Genomic DNA, 13,438 nt, shown 5'->3' with positions numbered 1-13,438 from the left:
AATTGAAAAACGACACTCCAGATGGTATCTGACAGCCGTAGAGCAGGAATATTATTTCCCTAGTCCTGGACACTATTCTTTTCTTAATGTAACCCACAATCATAATAGAGTCACTTCACTTCACTTGAGTCTTTCCATTTGCTGAATGGTTTCTGGATAACCCCACTAGCAGCAATTTCCCTTTTGTTCCAGGAAACACTAACATGTGGGAATTTCCTCATCTGTAAAAAGGGGATAATAATAGCACATACCTCCCAGGATTGCTGTTGGGATCCAATGAAATAATATGTGTGAAACATTTAGCATAGCACCTGGCACATAGTAAACGCTACATAAATGTTAGCTACTGTTATCATTATTATATAATGTTAATGACTTTAGTTGAGCCTCCTATTCACTATACTCAATCCCATAGTTTTTTCAGAATCCCTCTCATTTCATGTTTGGAAATTTATTTTAACCCAAATATAAATACAAAATTTTGTAATTCATTCCTTTTGAATTTTAACCTGTTAGATTAGGCCCCCAATATTCTTTCTTGCCAAGCTCTTTTTGCATCTTGATTCTATTATCCAGAACATTAGCTTTTCTTCCACCCTTCTATCATCTGCAAACATGAGAAGCATGTCACTAATACCTTTATCCAGATCACTTAGAGAAATGTTAAATAACACAAAGTCAGGTGCTATTGATGTGTATAAGGCTCTATGTCTTTACATTAAATGGCTACACTCCTCTAGGCTTCGAGGATTCTTAAATGTCCTCTTTGTAGGTTTCTTTTTTAAAAAATTTCTTCCTTCACTATCATGTAATCACTTATTGCTGTGATTAATGTGTGCCCTTTTAACAGCTGCTGGCTCCCTTCCAATTTACTACTTCTAATTCCCCATACCTGGGGAACCAAATTGCTAATCTTATGAGAATTGTGTCTAAATAGGCTCAAAGAGCTCTTGGGGGTAAGTAGAACTGAGTGTTAGTAACTTGGTGACCTCAGTTTGGCTCAGAATTGTTTTTCGCTTCAATTTTTCTTTGCTCATTATCTTTAACTATATCCCAGATAGTTGGGGTTGCAGGATAAAAGATCCTCAGATAAGTGAGGTATCATGGCAATTGATTACATGTCCCTTCTGAACCTAGGAAAGCACCAAGTATATATTCTCACAGGTACAGAGACAAGAAGAATCTAGTTCTATCCCATCGCCCCTTTCCTCATTCCAGTCAGGGACAAGCTTATGGCAGTGAAATGTTTCAATCACCGCCACAGCCACAATACAATGGCAAGAAGAAAAACTGAAGAGCCAGCAAACTTTGTGGCACCTTTAAAAGGACACATTCACCAGTTCCCTATGGAGTCAGTTCACTCAGAACAACTTAGAGATGAAGCAAAGTGTCTATGGGAAAAGAAGAAACAGAGGAGGGCAGAATAAAAGAGAGGCAACATCATGGCAGAGAGAATAAAGCATTGGAGCAAGAAGTCAGGAAGACCTGGGTTCAAATCCTGCCTCTATTACTTAGTACCTGTGTGACCATAGGCAAGTCACTTATTTTAAGTCTCAGGTTTCTCTTCTGTCAAATGAGGCAGTTGGAGTAGATGGCCTCTAAGTTCCCCTATGATCCTGTGAGATTCTCCCACACACGGATAAATTCACATGCTGGTCATGGCAGCACGATTATACAAGTTCATGCCTTTGTTCTCTCCCTATCCACCCCAAGGAACACTTGGACTCATCATCCTTTGGCATTTATCTTCTACTAGAGACTTATTTGTAATGGCACTATAATGAAGGATATAATTTAGTGAAAAAAATATTTTATTTTTAATTAATAGAATAAAACAAGCATTTCCATGACATAGTATGATAAAAAAGATGATTGCCCATGAAACTGCAAACATATTAGGTACAACTTGCTATTCCTTTTAAGTACATAATAAAGTTATCATGTAAAATTTTTTTCTATTTTTTTCTTCTTTCCCCTACTCCCACCCTAGAGATGGCTACCATTAGACACACACACAGAGACACATATCCATATATATATATATTTACATATGTATATGCACACACACACACACACACACATATATATATACATATATATACTTATATATATATATATATACACATATATATATATATATATATATATACACATATATATATATATATATATATAAAATCATTCATATATACTTCTATTTGTCAGTTCTTTCTCTGGATGCACATAGCATCTTCCTTCAAAATGTGTAATGTTTAGTTGTGTGCTGCCTTTAAAGGCCTATGTACATTTATAACTGCCCTGGATTAGAGCCTAAGAAATAACCGTCTGAATAAAATACATATACATATCAAACAATTTCCAAAATCAGGACAGCACAAACTTCTCTATGAGACTAAATCCCAGGGCTGTCAGTTTTACCAATCAAACAAATGCCTTTTCCCTTCCTCTCTTTCTGAACGCCAAACTCATCATATAGATTGAATTCACCATTACAAGGATTCATGATTTGATCAGCATGGTCCACTAATGCCAGATTGTCCCGAGGCTTCCTTAGAACAGCAGGTATCTGTACAGTCATGGTAGCCACAACAGAAGCATTCATCAGAATTATTTGAATGTTTCCCCGCTCCAACCCCACCCCAGCCACCAGCCACCTCAAAGTCTAACTAGATTTAGTTTGCTACCCTCCATTTATTCCATCCCTCATTGGAAACATAATGGGATCCTCTTATATCATTAATAGGCCATTTCCTAATGCAGAAGAACTTTCTACTTTCCCAAATCAGAACATTGGCAACCTACCGGAAATGGCAGTATGCAATCCATTTGGAAAGAAGAATTTGATCACATATTCAGAATGTTACTCTCTAACTCTCCCACAGAGTTCACGAGTTATTTATTTGATAGTTCTCACAACTATGGCAAGACATTATAAAAGAAGAATTACATTTTACCAAGTTATTGAATTCACATTACCTATAAAGGAAAATAGCTTGCACTTTACTAGTGCTTCTAAAAAGTACCATGTATACATTTTATTTGATGCTCACAAAACCTTAAGAGTCAAGTGCTGTACTTATTATCTCCATTTTACAAATGGTGAAATTGAGGCATAGAGAGGCTCTGTGACTTGCTCACAATCATTTAGTCTCAAACCTGCAAGGCTTTATATATAATGCTCTTTCAGTCATACCCTAGTTATCTCCAGGTATCATCTATTACATAATGATAATAGTATCTAGTAGAATTGGTAGGCAGTATAAAAAGTAACTCTTTTCATCCTCAAATTCCATATGGGTAAAAGTCATAATAAGGATTTTGGCACCACCAAGGCCCCTTAGCCAACCTTTCCAAGACAAAACTTAATCTTGGGGGTGGTCTAAATGAGGATGACAAAAATGTTAGACCTAGCTAGGTTTTATTTAGCTTTTTACCTGTGTAACACTGACTACCACGGCCCTCACTGCCTGAAAAGTCAGGTGGGTTAGAATTTATCCCTCCCCAGGCCTCTGCAGTACCCTAAAGGGTTTAGGGATATTTAACCTCTTTGCCAATAGCTCCTGACCCTACCAATGGAGCTCCTTCAACTACAGGGAGCATTCTTCTGTACTCCAATTCCATTTAACCAATAACAATTAGACTGGCTTTTGCACCAAAATATTCACCTAGAAACTAAAAAGGACAAATGACACAGAACAGAAACAGAAACACCCCACGCCCATTTCTCAGCACAGGGGAAGAAAGTCTTTCCCCTCTTACCAATTCAGTTCATAGCACCTGTGCCATGGGTGAAGTAGGTTCTTCACTCTATGGACAAAGCAAGAAAAAGTGAAGCAGAAATTAGGAGTGGGGAGAGAGAGACTGACAGACAGACAGAGAGACAGAAACACAGAGAGAGACAGCGAGAGAGAAACAGAGAGAGAGAGAGAGAGAGAGAGAGAGAGAGAGAGAGAGAGAGAGAGAGAGAGAGAGAGAGAGAGAGAAAGAGATGGATCAGGTTGGTTCTGCTCAGTTTAAAGATGTAGGCAGGTAATCAAAGGAGACTTCATCTGCTCATGTGGTAGGGGGCAAATGGAAGAAATCTCCATCTTAGATAATGTGGACCTGTTCCAAAGACCCTCAAAGTGCCTCTATACTCTATATCCAGAAAAGCCCAGGTTCCCCCTTAACATTTAACTATGTGTGGGCATATTGATTAAGCTTACAAAATAGATATATAACACTCTTCCCCATCCTGCTACTCCTGGGGCTAACCCCACTATAGCCTAAGCCATGCTTGTCCTTGGAGGCTCTAATTAGCTGCCTGACCTCTGATCCAAATGAGCTTAGCCTCTTGAGGCTAATAGACCTCTCTTCTTATCAAAGAAAAACTGCTTTTCCCTAATCTGATGGTTGGGTAAGCTCAAGAGCCTGCCTTTGTCACAGAAAGAGCTAAAGGGATAGGCTGTGGGTTATAAGCTTTAAAAAGGTGGCAGAGCCAACTTCTCTTACGGGAAAAAGATAAGCTTCTCAGCTGAAGATTACAACTAAGTCCAAGAAGGGAGGGCAGTAGGGAGTAGTTGGAATGTGACATGATGCCAACAGGGCATAGTAATGATGGGGCAGCTGGCAGGTCAGTGCAATGATGTCTTCAGAACATATCAGCAGCCCTACAGTACCAGAAGTGAGTTTCCTTTCCATACAAGTGCTCACCATAGGCATTCCCTATATATCTCCTTCAATATATCACTAGCCCTATATGATCCCTGTGTATCAGGCATTTCTACACAAATGTTCCCATCATTGTTTTCCTCATATATACGTCCTATATATGTGCCCTACATGTACCCATACATGTGCCCTAGCCACACATTTACTATGAGTGCTCCATATCTTTCCCTTATGCATATTCACTCTGTACACCAGTGTAGTGAATATATGTCGTTATAAATGAATGCATCCCAGGTGTATGGGGTGAGGGCAGGGGATATTAATTTTCTTACTATGTTTCTTCATTAAATGCCTCAGCTTTGAACTGTCTCCTCTGACTAATTAGTAAATATAAACACATCAGTTGGAGCTTGTGAACTATGTTTCAAGCATGCAAAAAACAAGATTACCTTGAATATGGGATAGTTATTTTTTTTTTCAGGTTAAGGATAGTCACATGTAATCGAGGATGCTGCAAGTTGTACATATAGCATTTTATGGTTTACAAAATGCTTTCTTCACAATATTCCTGTAAGTAGGTTATGCAAATAATGGTATCATTTTACAGATAATGAAACTGAGGCTCAACAAATCTGAGTGACTTGTCCATGGTCACATAGTAAGTGTCTATGCTGGGACCTGAACCAAAATCTTATAACTTAGCAATTAGCTGGCACAGTGGATAGAGCATTGGACTTGAAGTCAGGAAGACCTGGATTCAAATCTGGACTCAAACATTAAATGGCAGTATGACCTGGTACAAGTAATTTAATGTCTCTCAGACTCAATTTCTTCATCTGTAAAATGGGGGCAAAATAGCACTTGTCCCATGAGCTTGCCGTGAGAATCAAATAAGATAATGGATTAAAGCACTTTGCAAACACTGAAACACTATGTAAATGCTAGATACTATTATTGCTATTTTTAAAACCAAGCAAGTCTAGTAAAGAATTGTAAATTAAGGGAATGCCCATCAATCAGGGAATGGCTGAGAAAGTTGTGGTATATGAATGTAATGGAATACTATTGTGCTGTAGTCAGACCAGAAAAACCTGGACTTACATGAACCGATGCTGGGTGAAGTGAGCAGAACCAAGAGAATATTGTGCAATAATCAACTATGATAGACTCAGCTCTTCTCAGCAATACAATCATCCAAGACAATTCCAAAATTGTCTTGATGGACATGATGGGAAATGCCATACACATCTAGAGAAAGAACTATGGAGTCTGAATGCAGAATGAAGCATACTATTTTCACTTTTTTTGTTTTTGGGTGTGTGTGGGGGGGGTTCCTTTATGTTCTGTTTCTTCTTTCACAACATGACTAATGTGGAAATATATTTAAAATGATTGCACACATATAACCAATATCAGATTGCTTGGGGAGGGGAGAGAGATGGGAAGGAGGGAGAAAAATTTGAAACTCAAAATCTTATAAAAAATGAATGTTGAAAACTATCTTTACATGTAATTGGAAAAAATTAAATACTATTTACAAAAAAAAAAGAAAAACAAAAAAAACAAGCAAGTCCAACAGAACCTTTAGGATAATAAATATAACCATTCATCACTATATCTCAGTCAGATTAGTTGCTTTGAATAGTTGTTTAATCATTGCCCATATTTAGGCAGATTCTCCTATGTATAGATTACTTATTAAGGATACATTAGGCTACTCAGCACAGCAGCAGCCCTTCTTCCTCCACAGTGATCAGCTTGACCCCTGACTCCTCAGCAATCATGTTGAAGGGACCCACAGTTGGCATCAATCTTGGCACCACTTACTCCTGTGTGGGAGTCTTCCAACACGGGAAAGTGGAGATCATTGCTAATGACCAAGGAAACAGCCCACCCCAAGCTACATTGCCTTCACCAATATAGAACGTTTAATTGGTGATGCTGCAAAGAATCAAGTTGCAATGAACCCCACCAACACAATTTTTGATGCCAGACATCTTATTGGTCACAGATCTGATGATACAGTTGTACAGTCAGACACAAAGCATTGGCCTTTCACAGACACAAAGCATGCCTAAGGTCCAAGTGGAGTAGAAAGGAGAGACCAAAAGTTTCTATCCAGAAGAAATATCTTCTGTGGTCTTGACCAAGATGCAAGAAAGTGCTGAAGCTTACCTTGGGAAGACTGTCACAAATGCTGTGGTCACAGTACCGGCCTATTTCAAGGACTCCCAACAACAGGCCATCAAAGATGCTGGAACCATTGCTAGTCTCAATGTGCTCTGAATCAGCAATGAGCCAACTGCTGCTACTATTGCTTATGGCTTGGACAAAAAGGTTGGTGCCAAGAGAAATATGTTGATCTTTGACCTTGGAGGTATACTTTCAATGTCTCCATCCTTACCATTAAAGATGGAACTTTGAGGTCAAGTCCACAGCTGGGTACACCCACTTGGGTGGAGAGGACTTTGACAACCGAATGATCAACCATTTCATTGCTGAGTTCAAATGAATGCACAAGAAGGATATCAGTGAGAACAAGAGGGCTGTTCACATCTGTGCACCAATTGTTAATGTGCAAAACATACCCTCTCCTCTAGTACCCAGGCCAGTATTGAGATTGACTTCCTCTGTGGAGGTATGGACTTCTATACATCAATCACCAGAGCCCATTTCAAAGAGCTGAATGCGGATCTTTTCCATAGCACACTGGACCCTGTAGAAAAGGCCTTAAGAGATGCCAGGCTATATAAATCACAGATTTATGACATTATCCTGGTGGGTGGTTCTACTCGCATCCCCAAAATCCAGAAGCTTCTGCAAGACTTCTTCAACGGCAAGGAACTCAACAAGAAGATCAATCTTGATGAGGCTGTTGCCTCTGGTGCAGCTGTCCAGGCTGCCAGTTTGTCTGGAGATAAATCTGAGAATGTACAGGACTTGCTGCTATTAGATATCACTCCTCTTTCCCTTGGAATTGAAACTGCTGGTGGAGTTGCGACAGTTCTGATCAAACATAATGCCACCATCCCCACCAAGCAGACACAGATCTTTACCACCTATTAAGACAAACAGCCTGGTGTGCTAATTTAGGTTTATGAAGGTGACAGAGCAATGACAATGGATAACAGCCTGCTTGGCAAGTTTGAGCTCACAGGAATCCTCCCAGCACCCAAGGGTGTTCCTCAGATTGAAGTAACATTTGACATTGATGCAAATGGCATCCTCAGTGTTTCTGCTGTGGATAAGAGCACAGGCAAGGAGAACAAGATTGCCATCACCAATGATAAAGGCCATCTGAGCAAAGAAGACATTGGGCGTATGGTCCAGGAGGCTGAGAAAAATAAGGCAGAAGACGAGAAGCAGAGAGACAAGGTGTCTTCCAAGAATTCTCTTGAATCTTATGCTTTCAACATGAAGGCTACTGCAGAGGATGAAAAACTACAAGGTAAAATTGGAGATGAAGACAGACAGAAGATCCTTGACAAATGTAATGACATAATCAACTGGCTGGATAAGAACCAGACTGCTGAGAAGGAAGAATCTGAGCATCAGCAGAAAGAATTGGAGAAGGTCTGCAACTCCTTCATTACTAAGCTGTACCAGAGTGCAGGAGGCATGACAGGAGGCATGCCTGGTGGGTTCCCAGGGGAGCAACCCCATCTGGAGGTGCTTCTTCTGGACCCACCATTGAAGAGGGCAACTAAACACACCAGAAGAAAAAGCATTCCACACAGCTCTCCAACAATTGAAGGACTAGATGTGTAGCCAAGGCAGTAGCAGTTTAAAGGTAACATCTAAGCTATTGTGTAAATCTGGGCATTCTGAATGCTTGAATGTGTGCAGAGGGAGCAAACTGAACAACATTGCACTTTATCAGTACTGTGAACAAGTGGAAATGCAATTCTTGCCCTGGAGAATAAAATCTATTTAAAATTAGCACCATAAAAAAAAGAATACATTAGGTGGCAGCTAGGTGGTACAGTGCATAGAGCACAGATCCTGGAGTCAGGAGGACCTGAGTTCAAATTCAGCTTCAGATGCTTGACACTTAACCAGCTGTGTGACTCTGAGCAAGTCACTTAACCCTGATTGCCTCATCTCCCCTCCCCCCCCCAAAAAAAGAATACATTAGGAAGTATTTCAGGAGCAGCATCTTGTTGTATGGCCATTTCTATATTGCAGTAGTTTTTAATTAAATGGTATATTAGGAACCTTAAAAAAAATAAATTTTATTCTCTCTGAAGGTAAGAAACTGGGTAAGGAGTGAGAAAAGGGTATGCTAACTAGGGAAAAAGAGGATACTGAAGGCAAACTGCCCATTTCATAATTTTTCCCAAGACTAATCCTCCTGTTCCTCCCTGGTCAGTGGCATCAGAAGCAGAGTGATTCCAAAATGCTATTTTACTCATAAAGCAAAAAGGGAAAGCAAGTGCTCCCCAGGGATGTCATGTGGAGAAGAGATTGGACTTGTTCTAGTTGACTGAAAAGAACAGAACCAGGAGCAATGGATAGAAAATGCAAAGAGGCAAATATGGTATTGTCAGGACCTTTTTTTTTTTTTAACAATCAGAGCTATCCAAAAGTAGAATCAGTTGCCTTGGGATACAGTGTATTCTCCCTCACTGGAGGGACTCAAGCAATATCTAGTGTCTATTTGCCTGTTATGTTGTCATGGGGATTCTTTTTTCAACATGAGTTGGACTACATGGCTTCCAAACTTCATTGCAACTCTGAAACTGTGATTTCTGTACAGTAGCCAGAAGCAGAGGGATGCTGATGACAGAAATGCCTCTCTCCGCCTCACCCACCCTCACCCTCCACCTCCTGACATTCTGTAGCAAGAGTTGGGGCTTAAGCAATTTGCAATATGGAAGAGTAAGATTGGATTTATAATATTTATAAATTTGTAAACCATAGCATTTAGAACTAAAAGATATCTGAGATATCCCCTAGGAGAGGGTGGTAAGAAAGGCAACTGGGTTACCACTTCCAAAGCAGCCTCTGTGCCTTGAGAAGTCCATCTTTCTCCTATCCTCATATAAATGTTTTCTATGCTTTCCCAGGATGGTTTGGTCATCCCAGACACCCAGAAGGCATGACCCTATAGCAAGTGGCAGTAAAGATTGCCACCAGCCTTTCCTATGCAGAGATACAGAAATTATAGCAAGGGAGACTAGAGGATTGAATGCCACCAAGGGCAACCTGCAGCTATCTTTTGCCTGAAGTCATTTCCTCTCTCTGAAACAGAATTTCTATCAGAGGTCCTGGGCTGCTAATAGTCGTTTTGCATAATACACATCATTTGAATAGCATCTTATTTGTGGGGAAATAACCATTAATTATTGTGTTAGTCATTACTCAAAAGCTCTAAAATATTAGAGCTATAATTTTTAGTATGAGATTCAGAGAAACAGAAAGATCTAGTGATTTACTCATAATCACATAGGAAGTCTGTGTAAGAGAAATACCTTTTTTTTTCACTTAGAAACATAAATTACAGAGTCACTGTGTTCTCTTCATTCTAGGCATGCATTTTAAATTTCTGTTTGTTAGTATAACTGTAAGAGCACTGGAGTTAAAGTCAAGAGATCCTAATCCAGGCTATGACATTTACTAGCTATGTAACCATGACTGTCATTTCACTTTAATTTCTTTATTTGTAAAATGGGGATGTTATTTAATTACCTACTTCATAAGTAAGTGTTTTATAAAGTGTAATATGCCATAAGAATGTGTCATTATTAATTCATTGTTATAAGTTATTCTGTGGCCCATTAATAAAGTCTATGTATATATGTAGTCCATATCTTGCTCTAACCACCAGCTCTCCCTAGGTGCTCTCTGTCTCTTTCTCTGTCTCTCTGTCTTTGTGTCTCTGTCTCTGTCTCTTTCTCTGTTTCTCTTTCTCTGTTTCTCTGTCTCTGTCTCTCTCTCTGTCTCTCTCTCTCTCTCTCTCTCTCTCTCTCTCTCTCTCTCTCTCTCTCCTCCCTCCCTCGCTTCCTCCATCTTCTCTCTGTCTCTGTCTCTTTTAGTCTTGACTCATTCACCTCATCTTTACTCACTCACTTAGGCAACGTAGAGTGGTTCCCCAGAAAAGCAGTCAGCTGGCTTCTAACTGTGCATTATTCTCACCAATGTTTATGAGCCCCCATTTATATATTTCCCATTAATAAATCAGTCACTAGTACTCAAATAACCAAACATTTACTTAACCAAAACATTTACTGAAAATGCAAAGCAAGTACATAACATTTACATAAGATTCTACCAACAAACATCAGTTGTAATCTCCCATCAATGTGCAGAGTGTCCATGGGGAGAGTGGGTATCCATCTAAAGTTTCAAGGTAATAAAGCACACATGTAGGGAATCCTTGTGGCCAGGGAAACTCATAAATATGGAATTACAGACTTTAATGCCCTCTTTCTGTTTCAAGAGCTGATCATAAAATTTCTTTGGTAAGCAAATCTTCTCTGTTGGATAGGTGTTTTCACTGCTCAGCTGAGCCAATCCATGTCGTTTTTAAGTTACACCTTACTAGACACAATGACTCAGCTGGTCTAGTTGACTAATCAATTCACTGGGCCACTTCTCTGATTCAGTACTTCAGACAATTCCTCTGTTCATCTAGACTTACTCCTCAACAGCAATTGTAGTATCCATCAGTTCCAGCTTCAGACATAATTGATGCCTTTGGATAATGCCTAATGTCTAGTATTGGGCTCTTTCATAAAAAGATGGTGATCTAAAGTTGACAAATCTCTCCTACCCTTCTCCTTTTCCTCCTTTCAATAACAATAGGTGGCAATGTAGCGAAATATTTTCCATCTTAGTTTCTCTTTTCTCTTCTCTATTCTTCTTGTTGGCAGTAAATCATAATAGGGAATTTTTGCTTAATATATTTCTCAGCAGCAGATCATAACAGAAAATAGAGTATTTTTTCACTATACTCAGCAGCAAGTCTATCAGCAAGTCACAATAAAGAACACACACAAACACACATACGCATATGCTTCTTATTTCTAGTAACAAGTCATAAAAAAGAGCAGAATATGTTCTCTTAATACTGATTGTTCTCAGCAGCGAGTCATAAGGTACTAGTAAGCAGAGTATATGCTCTCTACTCTTTCTCAGCAGCAGGTGGTAGTAGAGAGCACTCTAGCCTTTTATTGGCCAATTAATTCTGCCCGACAAGTGACAATGCAGAGAAAGAGCTATATTTTCTTTTTGATGCAGTTCTGAAATCTGTCCTTTTGCCTCTAATAATATGCTTCCTTTAGCAGCTAGATTCTTTCCAAGAACAACCCCACCTTAGTTTATGGGTAGTAATCAAACTCATCTTAAATTAATTTAGCCCATAATCATAGAACAGTTAAAACCATTTAACATAGTGTCTGTATTTCCCCAGTTATTAACTCAAAGGTTAATTTTCATTTTTAATTCTTCATTTTTCATATGTAAATCACTGCAACAGACTGTAGTCTCCATTCACTTCTACAGCCTGTCACAAGTAAATGAGAAAATGCTATCTCCAAATGGAACTCTTGAGCAAACTTGGGTCAGCAACTGCTCTTTTATAGAACTTTGAGATCAGTTGTAAAGGTCTACCCCCATACTCATGTTTTTATGATGTCATACATGTCGGTGGGTATGAATGTAGACAATAAGGACATTAGCAATTGTAAGGCTATCGATCAACTTTATGAATACCAACATTACCAGAATGATGGTGTTCTCATTCTTCCCAGGGAAAGATTTGCTGCACTCATTCCTTATACCAAATGCATGGCTGGCTGGGTGCCTGAAACAGCAAAAAAAAATAACAGCCACACAGATGGTAGAGGCAGATGGTCTTGCATGATGACTTGGCATGTCACCCACTGACATGTCAGTGTGGGATTATCAACCTCTGCTTGAGAGCATGTTCTGCTTACACAAAAGAAAACAGAAGGAGGAAATTTAAAAGAAAAAATCATAAATCTGGTCTCATCCTCTTTAAAGTGTATGCAGTCCCTCCCAAAGATGATTCTAACCCACCATCAGAATCCCCACTAGTAGTGAGGACTAAATAACAGTGAACCAGCCACAATTCAGCACATACCTTTTAGGAAGCAGTTAGATGGGGTAAGTGCCATAATTAATTAGCTCTTCAGGTATCAGAATTTATAGAACCCAACAGAAAAGGGGACAGTGCTCATTGATGTACCTCCAAAGCAGTAATATTATAGGTTTCTTTACTCACTCTAATGGGCCAGCCCCTGGAAGATATTAGGGTAGAGGTCTTTTTCTTTTTCTCTAGATGCCACTGTTTCTAGTCTGACCTCCAGCATGCTCAGATTCTCCCAAGTGTTCCTGTCCTAGGTAGGAGTATGCTCCTTTTCCCCCTTAGTCCAACTGAGACAAGGGGTATAATTCTTTCTCCCAAAGAAGAGTCATGATAGTAATTAATTTTTAAAAATAAAACAAAGTAACTTTCAGAGTTTAGAATTCAAGAGGGACTGCCCAGTCTTACTGCCATAGGTCCCAAACAGATTAGTGGTAGATTTTGCTCCCATCTGTAAGGAGTGAAAATATATGGTTTCCCCCAATAGTAAGAGAAGTTTCATTCCATTGTCAAGTTCCCACACAGCCTTTAGCTCTAATCAATAAAGATAATTGGTCACCATGGTCTAGTCATTAACCCAGGTGAAGTCTTCTATATGTCTGGCTTACTCTGTTGTGTTGCTTGTCATTTATTTTTGAAGAGGACCAATACCTCATGGGTGATGTCTTGATTTGCATGTGA

General features: G+C 39.3%; 1 pseudogene; it reads left to right on the top strand.

Moving 5' to 3' along the window:
• Positions 1 to 6,432: 6,432 nt before the first annotated feature.
• Positions 6,433 to 8,357, top strand: LOC110207878 (heat shock cognate 71 kDa protein pseudogene; annotated as a pseudogene).
• Positions 8,358 to 13,438: the final 5,081 nt, after the last annotated feature.

This window comes from Phascolarctos cinereus, unplaced genomic scaffold (assembly GCF_003287225.1).
Source record: "Phascolarctos cinereus isolate Bilbo 61053 unplaced genomic scaffold, phaCin_HiC Scaffold_4;HRSCAF=312, whole genome shotgun sequence".
NCBI lineage: Eukaryota > Metazoa > Chordata > Mammalia > Diprotodontia > Phascolarctidae > Phascolarctos > Phascolarctos cinereus.
The sequence above is the reverse complement of the archived record's forward strand: the minus strand, read 5'-3'. Positions and strand labels throughout refer to the sequence as shown.